Below are 12,210 nucleotides of genomic sequence, written 5' to 3' on the forward strand. Positions count from 1 at the left end.
CTGTGTTCATCCAGCTCTACACCTAATGGTGAATCATATCTGGAAGAAAGCACCTAACCTTTTTAAAAGATATAAAAATTAGGGTCTAAGCTATCTCCATAATATACTATGGGGGTTCAGATCTGGTCCATAACAATGAGATTAATAGACATCCTACTACCGATGGCCTGGTGTCCCATGTCACCCCCTTCCATCCTCCTGCATACTTGGGAGAAGGAGGGGGGAATGTGGTGTCTGGTTTGACCATGACCAGGACAGTCCTGTGATCAAGTGAGCCCAGACTCCATGTTTCACACTGCTGTGACCTCCATCAAATCCAGGCCTATGACTAATCAGGCAACCAGATTACAGGCCTTCTGTAATGGTCCTCTTCTTGGAAGGTTTTTATGAGCAGTCCCACCTCCCTTCTTTATAGAGTTAAAGCCAGCAAACAATAACCCCACTGAGCCTGGTAACTCTGGACAAGAGCAACCAACTCCCTGAATTACTGTGACACTGCTTTACTCTTCAATAACAGACCTTCAAATGGAAATCCTCTCACAAATACATAAAGATTGCATTTTGAGATTTCTTTAAAATTCTCATTACAACGGTTCAAATTAGACCAAGTTCTCCAGAGTTGGCATGTCTGTATATTTACTGTTTGGTATATTGGACTCAGGCCATCGTTTCCAGCCCCCTCTCCTGCTCCCTCCTCCCGTCACACCTGTATTTAGTTTTCACTCCAGCCACTGGGATAAGTGAACTGGTTTGCAAACACACTGAAATGTCTTTAGCCTGAGGCAAAACAGACTTTGTTTATGGGACATGTCAGTTGCCATAATTACAGCGAGAACATTGCTGAGAGTAGTCCCATATGCACAAAATGTTGCCATAAAGTGAAGTGCAAAGGATGTTAAAGTTAGCTAAAAAATTTTATATTTCAGCTCTTTTTGTCAAGGAGTCTTGGTTTGATTTGCTGCCTGATTTTTTTTCTGTCAAGACCTGTGCAGATTAAGTTAGAGACTGGTGCTGATACAACAAATTGAATACACTTGTCTAATAGCAGATTCACAATGTATGGGTGTGTCTACACAATGCCATACTGTGTGTTAGCCATCATTAGCACCTTAGCAATGTTGCCAACAGGAACACCAGTATGTCAACTGATATCCAATTTTGCCAAGGTACCTAACAGAAAAACTAAAGTTTAGTTCCTCTCATTCCTTCTCTGCCAGAACTGCCATTAAATGTTACATTTTATGGAAAGACTGCATTTATGTAGTGCCTTTACACCCTGCAGGATGCCCCCAGAGGCTTTATAGCCAGTGAAGTCCTTTCAAAGTGTAGTCACTGTAGCCATGCTGCCAATTTGTGCACAGCAAGCTGCCATCCTTAGCGGAGGATCGGGTAATCTGTTCTTGTCAAGGGATACATGTTGGTTGGGTATCGGAAATAACTTCCTGGCTTTTATTTTGAAACAGTGCCATGTGACCTCCCAGGAGGGCAGCTGGGGTCTTGGCTTGACATCTCACTCCAAAGCTAACACTTATGACAAAGCAACCGGTGTATCACTGGGGCACCAGTGTAGTTTTTTGCCCTCATATCCCAGCATGTGATTCAAAGCAACAACCTTCTGGTCAGAGCCAACACTGCTATCAGCTGAACCACTGTTGATGTGCAGTGAAGAGCTGTATTCTATGGCAAATGGCAGAGTTGGGGAAGCTCACTATACACCTACTGGAAACAATCTAATGATGTTAGAGCTGAAGGATCCTTTAGGTCAGTGCAAGGCCTGTGTACCCATTGGAAACCCGTCTCACAACACTCCTAGCAGATTCCTGCAAAGAGGAAAATTGAACAAGAGGGACAGAGATAGTAAGAGCTGCCGATGCTGGAGTCAGAGATAACACAACGTGGAGCTGGATGAACACAGCAGGCCAGGCAGCATCAGAGGAGCAGTAAAGCTGAAGTTTCGGGTCAGGACCATTCTTCAGAAAATTTTCTGTTTTAAGTTTTTTGAAGAAGGGTCCCGACCCGAAATGTCAGCTTTCCTGCTCCTCTGATGCTGCCTGGTCTGCTGTGTTCATCCAGCTCTACACTGTGAACAAGAGAGACACACTGCTGTGAAGAAAAGGAGTGGTGAAACATCTCCTGTATTTCTGACAAACAGGGTAACAAAGCTCAGCATGAACAAACTGCGCGTCATCCTCTCCTGTAAACAATTACACTTGTTGATTTGTAAGAACTTCATAAGTTCACCGAGAATCTAATTGCTTCATTTGAGGTTAAGTGCGTATAGCATTCTGCAGCATAAAGCTTGACGTAAAATTCCACTGGTTGAGTTATGTATCTGTGGTGCGTTGTTTACTTGAATGTCAGTTTTCTCTGAAATATGCTTGTTTGATATCAGCCAGGCCTGGTGAAATCTCACAGTGCAATCTTAACTTGGAGCTGATGTCTTTGGGGCAAAAAGACATGAGAGATGCACTGTGACATATCCTGTGTGTCTGGCTGTGATTTGGGATAACATCCAGTGTAACTCAATGTTGATGGCATAAAGAAATGGAAGATATCTACTGAAGACTCTCTGAATTTGAACAAAAACTAAAATTCTTTGATATTTTATCTCTGAGGTTGCCTGCCTTCATTGTTTTGTGTTTTTATTCCAAATGTATTTTCTTTAAGACTGATTCATTTCTGACTATTCCTGTAAGTGAGCTGTTCTTCCTGACAGAATAGACCATCTGTTTACCTGATCAATATCCTGAAGATTGCTGAGAGAGGAGACATTCTGTTTAATTTTTTCAATTAAACAGATGCCTGGGGGAGCAATAGTTTTGTGGCCCATTCTCCAGAGCAACACCTTGACTAATCTGAGTCAACTTGCCAACCTTCTCTGAGGCAGTGTATATTGATGCTCCCAGTGAAATCTGACATTCCTGGGCACCTACGTGGCCAGTGTAAGCGTAGGTGATAACCTCTGAGTGCCTAACATTTGCCCTCCATTCCTCCTTGCCTCATCGTGTCTGCAGTCTGTTATAGAAATGTCCTCCCAAATGCAGGGCTGGGTGAGACGGATGGCGATTTCACAGGCAAGGCAGATTTATGACAAGTGCAGAGATGCATCAGCGATGCTGACCCTTACTTAATCTGAAGAAGGGTCACTGGAGTCAAAATGTTAACTGTGTTTCTGTGCCACGGTATGACGCGGTGGTTCGGTGGTTAGCACTGCTGCTGCACAACACCAGGGGCCTGGGTTTGATTCCACCCTCAGGCGACTGTGTGGAGTTTGCACATTCTCCCTGTGTCTGCATGGGTTTCCTCCAGGTGCTCCAGTTTCCTCCCACAGTCCAAAGATGTGCAGGCTAGGTGGATGGGCCATAGGAAATGCAGGGCTACAGGGATAGGGTGGAGACTGGGTGTGGATGAGATACTCTTCAGAGGACCAATGCAGACTCAATGGGCATTTGTCTTTGAACAATTTTACTGAGTGATAACAAATATTGGAGATGGGAAAAATTGCAGCTTGACTGGGCTGGGCAGTTAGACTTCTCATTGGCTACCTTGCCTTTGAGAGAATTCACCTTTAATGATGCCATGCCATGCCATGTGTAATGTAACATTGTATACACACAACTCTGCCTGGCATTCATATGCTGTGGGTCTGCAAGCTGGATTCAGTTGGTGTTGTAGTGTCTGCTTCTTAACTTATAACTTGCTTTACTGTTTTAAATATACTAACCCACATAGTTAATTGATCTCTAGTTGAGCAATTAATGATTAGACTGTTATCATGACAGAAATGGTGAGGGGGTTGGGGGACAAATACAATGGAGCCTCAAGGTTAATTCTAAACAGGGTTGGTGACCTTATTGCCAAGGGGCAACTGAGGCAAAGAGAAAATTAGTCCCATAAACAATTGATAAAATTCCCACATGGTTTATATTTCCTTGTGCTGCTTGTAGTCCCTGCTCCACTCAAATCCATCATCAGGAGTTAAAATTAGCTTCTGTTTTTCTCAACCTACCTACACAAGCATTTCCAACCATTGCACTTAAAAACATTTTGTATTGTCAGCATGTAGTCCGATTGCCAGTAGTTTAATCCAAATTTTAAACAACGCCAGTGATCTGAGCACTTGCCAATGATTTAGCTCAACATTATCATAACCAGCTGACGGCCAGGGTTTGGTGGCTCAGGGAGGCAGGACTGAGGTATGGCATGGTGGCTCAGTGGTTAGCACTGCTGCCTCACAGCGCCAGGGACCCAGGTTCGATTCCAGCCTTGGGTGACTGTCTGTGTGTAGATTAGGTGGGTTACAAGGGGATGCGTCTGGGTGAGGATGCTCTGTGGGTTGGTGTGGACTTGCTGGGCCAAAGGGCTTGTCCCCACATTGTAGGGATTCTATGAATATCTGCTGCTGATTAACCCACCAGTGATGGAATATGAAAAGATGGATTGGGGCTGTAAGGAAAGCATATTTCACCAAACCTTCAAGAAGGCAGCTTACCCTCACCTTCTCATGGGGCAACTAGGGACAGGGCAAGAAATGCTGGCCCAGTGAGTGACACCGATGTCTCACAAATGAATAAAAAAAAGTGTGCATAGGCATGTGTTTGTATATGTGTATACGTGTGGCCATCTTTCTATGTGCATGACTATTTGTTGTCGGAGAGTGTCCATGTGTATATATGTGTAATAATATTTATATATGTCTATATTATGTGCATATGAGTATTTCTGGATATTTATGTGTATATATGTGCATGAGCATTCAAGTATTAATAATTCTGTATGTCCGTGTGTGTTTAAGTGTATATGTGAGCATTTGCCAATACTTAGAGAATAATAGAGTCACACAGTGTAGAAACAGGCTCTTTGGCCCACCATGTTTATGCCGATCAACAAACGCCAAACTAAACTATTCCCATTTACCTGCACTTGGTCTGTAGCCTACTATCCCCTGGCGTTTGGCATTTTTTTCCTGGTCAGGCCTGTATGTTACTTGTGTGTGTATATGTATATTTATGTGAGTGACTGTGTACATTTGTATCACTTGTATGTCTGTATGTGAGAATATTTATGTATATCTGTGTGTGAATGTGTGTATGTGTGTGTTTGTGTACATTTGTATCACTTGCGTGTGTGTGTGTGTGAGTATTTGTGTACATCTGCGTGTGAATGTGTGTGTGAGTATTCATGTACGTTTATATGTCTGTGTGTATATACAGGTAGGTCTCCTATAACACGATAATTGCGCTCTTGTGAACTTGTGCTATAGAAAATCGCAGTAATGAAAATTGCGTTATAGGGAAATCGCTATACTTGTTCAGCAGAAAGTTTGCGTTAACCAAACAGCGTCCACTATTCATCAATTGCGTTACTGCCAATTTGCGTTAACAAGACACGCGTTATAGCAGAACTACCTGTATGCATATTTGTGGGTGTGTCTCTGTACATTTGTGTATGTCTGTGAGTGAATGTGTGTATTTGTCTGTCTATGTGTGTGTATGAGAGGATTTGTGGGTGCCTGTGTATTGTGTATGAAGTTAAAAATACTTTTGGACAAGGACAAAACTCTGAATTAATGGCACAGAAGCTCTGAGTAGGCTAAAAGTTAAAAAGTACTGCTGACAGTTCACAATGAGTGTCACTACTATTGTGAGGTGACACCATGAAGCATTGATATATCAGGGAAACCCAGAGCTATAGAAGTATTTAAATGGAGGTCAAGTGTATGATTAACATTATGAAGCCAGAATTAAGGCAACAAAGGGGCAATTTATAACTCTAAGCAGTAAGAGTCTAACAGGAAAAGATATTAAATAAAAGACTATTGAGGCTGCAACTAAAGAGGAACATCCATAATTTAAAGCTGGGTTCTGGTGGAAAGAATTTATCTCACACATCGGGCTTTATTAGAGAAAGTCATGAACATCCCATTCTTAGTTATAGATACACCAATCAATTTGTATTCATTTACTATCCATCAGTACAGACTTCAATTCGACACTTGTCTTCATTTAGAACATAGAACATAAAACAGTACAGCACAGCACAGGCCCTTAGGCCCACGATGTTGTGCCAACCTATTATCCTACTAAGATCAAACTACCCTGCACACCCTACATTTTACTATCCTCCATGTGCCTTTCCAACAGTCACTTAAATGTCCCTAAAGTATCTGACTCCACTACCACTGCCGACAGGGCATTCCACACGCCCACCACTCTCTGAGTGAAGAACCTACCTCTGACATCTCCTCAATATCTTCCTCCAATCACCTTAAAATTATGCCCCCTCGTAATAGTCATTTCCGCCCTGGGAGAAAGTCTCTGACTATCCACTCTATCTATGCCTCTCATCACCTCTATCAAGTCACCTCTCATCCTTCTTCGCTCCGATGAAAAAAGCCCTAGCTCCCTCATTTGCCCTTCTATCCTGCCTGTTTTTATGCTCTGTTTTGGACATTGATTTCCTGCAGTTCAGGATCTGGTGTCACAGGGAGTCGGCACTTTTTCAAATCACTCCGGTTTTCCCTTCATATCAAAGCTATGCATTTGGGAAAATAGGGCTGTACTTTCAGATTTGTATGCATGTGTTTAGCCAGAATGTCCACCTTGAAACTCTGGTCCAGTTCTTTGGCACTGTTCTGGGATCTATCCGAAAAAATACTGGTGTAGAACAGAGTGAGGCAAGGACTAGGACCAGGATTGATGGTAAAGGATATTATTGGAGCTTATAATTATTCACTTGACAATTGTTGGAATGGAAAGCTTATGATAAATTTAATTATGTTGTTGTAGATTTGCATCTTTAAATGTTTCTTTCATTACTTTTCATATCTTGCCATGGGGTTGCTGACAAAACAAAAAGATGCTGTCAAAAGAAGTTCAACACAAATATGACTGGTTCTGTTGTTGATTCTCCAGTCCCGATGTACTAAATGTATCGATTTTGAATCATTTTGACTTTGCCCCTTCCCATGTACCTGCTGATTATTGTTAATTTGTACATCACTATTGCTAACTTTCAATTATTCAAATGAAAGCTGTGCCTTTGAAAATGTGATGCATTGAGGCACAGCAAGACTCAAGTGTGGCCAACAATGGGAAATATGTAGAATCCCATCCCATTTGAGATACTGTTAACGAATCTCTTGTGTTGTCAGAGAAAAAGGTTATAAGGGATGGGGGGGGTGCTTCTTTTAATAATAAAATTCTTATTAAAATCTTCTCAAACAATATTTGATCTCAAATTCTCATGAAGATAGATTGGACCATGAGAAGGTTGAGAGGAGATTTGATTGAGGTGTTCAAAATCACGAGGACTTTGGACAGAGAAGAGAGGGAGAAACTGTCCCATTGGTGGTAAGAATGAGAGCCAAAAGGTATGAATTTATGGTAACCAGCAAAAATGACATGAGGTAAGATATGATTTGATTTATTTATTGTCATGTGTATCTTGGTACAAAATACAGTGAAAAGTATTGTATAGTGTTGCCATTCTCTGGTGCCTTCTTAAAACACACAGTAATAAACCAAACCATAGAATACAGGTATAAATGTATTCACACAGTGAGTGATTAGGGAATGGAATGCACTGTCTAAGAATGTGGCGGAGACAGGTTTAATTGAAGAATTCAAGAGGGACTTGGATCACTATCTGAAAAAAAAGCCAGGGAGTGGCACTAGGTGAACTTCTCCTTCAGAGAGCCAGCACAGATACAACCAACCGAATGGCCTGCATCTGTGCTGTAACCATTCTGTGATGGGCAGATGTGTGTGCCCATTTATCTTTCTGCATCTATTTCCTGCCCTAAATCAGACTTTCTAGACTCTCTCTGGATTTTCCGACAGGCTTGGGGATTCTAAGGGAAGGAGCGAGTAGAGGGCTGGAGCCCGTCTTCAGTGAGGCAACCTACTAATTGTTTGCCTCCATGTTTGCTGTCTCAATCAGAAGGCCTACAGCCAGTGAGCCCTGGTGCCTCCAGGAGCAGCGAGCACTGCCAAGGCAGTCAGGAACACAGGAGACTGCTTCAGCCTGGAAGTGCCACTACACACAGTGAATCCACCATTGAGCCAGTGGTCACAACATGCAGCGGTGGGGGTGGGGGGGAGACGGTGGCGGGGGTGGGGGCACTCCTCCACCCGTGTGACTGCCAACCAGCCTTTAGCGACTTCAAATGCCTCTCCCAACTTGCTGCTGCCAGAAAACCCTGGGAAAACGCCTAGAGGCAGGAAAGCAGCCAGGTGCAGCTCTCCCCCATTTTCCCACTGCCGCAGCCTTTCCCTGACCCCTACAGTGCTGGGAAAATCCAGCTCTTTGTCTCTAAGGTAGAAAGCTGCATGGCTGTAGCAGTTCTATCTTTTTTTTAAAAAAGCCTTTGGCTCGACTGCCAGCTTGTTCTGAAATGGCTTTGGAGAATAAACAAACTCAAAAGCCACTTAGTCAGCACAAAAAACATTTCAATATGTGCAAATTGTAGCAAGTGGTAAACAAACTCTCCCTTTGTCCTAGTGCCGGAGCTAATTACTCTTTCCAAGAGTTACTTGTCATTTCGCTGTGAGCTTACCTGATACACATATCTGAGTGAGAGCAGAAACATCAACTCCAGAAGTAAAGGCTGAAAGAACTGCGTATGCTGAAAGCTAGAAAAAAGTTGTTTTGTATGAAGAAGATAGGGGAGTAAATGATGGCTGGAGATGGAGCCCAAAGAGAGAGAAGAACAGTTGGACAGGCAAAGGAGTGGATAACAATCAGCCTGGGAGAATGAATAGCTACTAATGGACAATCAGTGGCTAACAATGGATGGTGTGTAATAGCAGACCATGTCTCTTTTTAATTCACTAACAGGCTGAGGGTAGCAGCGTTTTATTGCCCAGAGTCAACCACGTTGCTGTGGGTCTGGAGACACATGTAGGCCAGCAGTTTCCTTCTCTAAAGGGATTAGTGAACCAGCTGGGTTTTTCCAACAATCGACAAGAGATTCACGGTCATCATTAGACTCTGAATTCCAGATATTTTACTGAATTCAAATTCCACCATCTGCCATGGCGGGCTTCAAACCCAGGTCCCCGGAATGTTACCTGGGTCTCTGGATTAACAGTCCAGCGATAATACCACTAGGCCATCATCTCCCCTCAAGGTGATAACAAGGCCTGGTGTGTAGGGGTTGGGGTAAGGACATGTGAAGGTGCCTCAAGCCCTAAAGTTGTTGAACTCGATATTGAATCCAGAGGGCTGTAGAGTTCCCAAGCGGAAAACGAGGTGCTGTTCTTCCAGCTTGCTCCATCTGCACCTATCGTTTACTCCTTAGCTTCTCCTCCCACCCTATCTTCTACATAAAAAAACATTTCCTAGCTGCAATCACTTCTGAGGAAGGTTCACTGGACCCGAAACATTAACTCTGATTTCTCTCCACAGAGACTGCCGGATCGGCTGATCCTTTCCAGCAATTTCTGTTTTTGTTTCTGGAGGAAAAGAACACTTTAACTTTAAACATTGGTCTTTTGGGAGGTGCTCAGATCTCTAAAGAAGCTGGTCAGAGGCATAAAGGTTTAATTCACAATTATCTTTACTCATCTTATGAAATACAGAAATGTTATTTTGCTGGAAATCGCATTGAAGAATCAAGGGAGCTGCAGGATGAGGGAAAATATGGTGGATGACAATATTTGAAGATTACTTGGAAGAGGGATGTCAAACTCATTTTAAATAGTGAGCTTACTGAGAGATCTGGGACATTCTGTAAAAAGATATTAAAATAGTAATAGATAAAGATAAACCATTTTGGTACCTATTTGTATTTACATCCAACTGCCGTCGAGACATCAATCGCCTCAACCTCTCCACCCCTGTCACCCACTCCAACCTCTCCCCTGCAGAACGTGCAGCCCTCCGCTCCCTCCGCTCCAATCCCAACTTCACCATAAAACCCGCGGACAAGGGAGGTGCAGTTGTAGTATGGCGTACTGATCTCTACATCGCCGAGGCCAGACGCCAACTCTCCGACACCTCCTCCTACCGCCCCCTTGATCATGACCCCACCCCTGAGCACCAAACCATCATCTCCCAAACCATCCACAACCTCATCACCTCAGGTGACCTCCCATCCACGGCCTCCAACCTCATCGTTCCCCAACCTCGCACTGCCCGCTTCTATCTCCTTCCCAAAATCCACAAACCTGAATGCCCTGGTCGACCCATTGTCTCCGCCTGCTCCTGCCCCACCGAACTGATCTCCAACTATCTCGACTCCATTTTCTCCCCCTTGGTCCAGGAACTCCCTACCTATGTCCGTGACACCACCCACGCCCTCCACCTCCTCCAGAACTTCCAATTCCCCGGTCCCCAACACCTCATCTTTACCATGGACGTCCAGTCCCTCTACACCTGCATTCCCCATGCAGATGGCCTTAAGGCCCTCCGCTTCTTCCTGTCCCGCAGGCCCGACCAGTCCCCCTCCACTGACACCCTCATCCGCTTAGCCGAACTCGTCCTCACACTCAACAACTTCTCTTTCAATTCCTCCCACTTCCTACAGACAAAGGGGGTAGCCATGGGTACCCGCATGGGCCCAAGCTACGCCTGCCTCTTTGTAGGTTACGTGGAACAATCCCTCTTCCGTACCTACACCGGCCCTAAACCCCACCTCTTCCTCCGTTACATTGATGACTGTATCGGCGCCGCCTCGTGCTCCCACGAGGAGCTCGAACAGTTCATCCACTTCACTAACACCTTCCACCCCAACCTTAAGTTTACCTGGACCATCTCTAACACCTCTCTCCCCTTCCTGGACCTCTCTGTCTCCATATCGGGCAACCACCTAGAAACCGATATTCATTTCAAGCCCACCGACTCCCACAGCTACCTAGAATACTCCTCCTCCCACCCACCTTCCTGCAAAAATGCTATCCCCTATTCCCAATTCCTTCGCCTCCGCCGCATCTGCTCCCAGGATGAGGCATTCCACTCCCGTACATCTCAGTTGTCCTCGTTTTTCAAGGACCGTAACTTCCCCCCCTCGCTGGTCGAGAACGCCCTCAACCGTGTCTCCCATATCTCCCGCACCTCATCCCTCACACCCCGTCCACGCAATAAGAACCAAAAAAGAATCCCCCTCGTCCTCACGTACCACCCCACCAACCTCCGGATCCAACGCATCATCCTCCGACACTTCCGCCATCTGCAATCCGACCCCACCACCAAAGACATCTTTCCCTCCCCACCCTTATCTGCTTTCCGGAGGGACCACTCTCTCCGTGACTCCCTTGTCCGCTCCACACTCCCCTCCAGCTCCACCACACCCGGCACTTTTCCCTGCAACCGCAGGAAGTGCTACACCTGCCCCCATACCTCCTCCCTCACCCCCATCCCAGGCCCCAAGAAGACTTTCCACATCAAGCAGATGTTCACCTGCACATCTGCCAATGTGGTATACTGCATCCGCTGTACCCGGTGTGGCTTCCTCTACATCGGGGAAACCAAGCGGAGACTCGGGGACCGCTTTGCAGAACACCTACGCTCGGTTCGCAACAAACAACTGCACCTCCCAGTCGCGAACCATTTCAACTCCCCCTCCCATTCCTCAGACGACATGTCCATCCTGGGCCTCCTGCAGTGCCACAACGATGCCACCCGAAGGTTGCAGGAACAGCAACTCATATTCCGCTTGGGAACCCTGCAGCCCAATGGTATCAATGTGGATTTCACAAGTTTCAAAATCTCCCCTCCCCCTACCGCATCCCAAAACCAGTCCAGCTCGTCCCTGCCTCCCTAACCTGTTCTTCCTCCCACCTATCCCCTCTTCCCACCTCAAGCCGCACCTCCATCTCCTACCGACCAACCTCATCCCGCCCCCTTGACCTGTCCGTCCTCCCTGGACTGACCTATCCCCTTCCTAACTCCCTACCTACACTCACCTTTCCTGGCCCCATCCCCGCCTCTTCGACCTGTTTGTTTCCTCTCCACCTATCCTCTCCTCTATCCCTCTTCTATCCGCCTCCCACTCTCTCCCTATTTATTTCAAAACCCCCTTCCCCTCCCCCTTTTCTGATGAAGGGTCTAGGCCCGAAACGTCAGCCTCTCTGCTCCTATGATGCTGCTTGGCCTGCTGTGTTCATCCAGCCCTGCACCTTGTTGTCTCGGATTCTCCAGCATCTGCAGTTCCTACTATCTCTGACATAATCATTCCTTCTTTGGTATGAATGCCACCTGCAGACAAAA

This window comes from Rhincodon typus, chromosome 11 (assembly GCF_021869965.1).
Source record: "Rhincodon typus isolate 14 chromosome 11, sRhiTyp1.1, whole genome shotgun sequence".
NCBI classification, from domain to species: Eukaryota; Metazoa; Chordata; class Chondrichthyes; order Orectolobiformes; family Rhincodontidae; genus Rhincodon; species Rhincodon typus.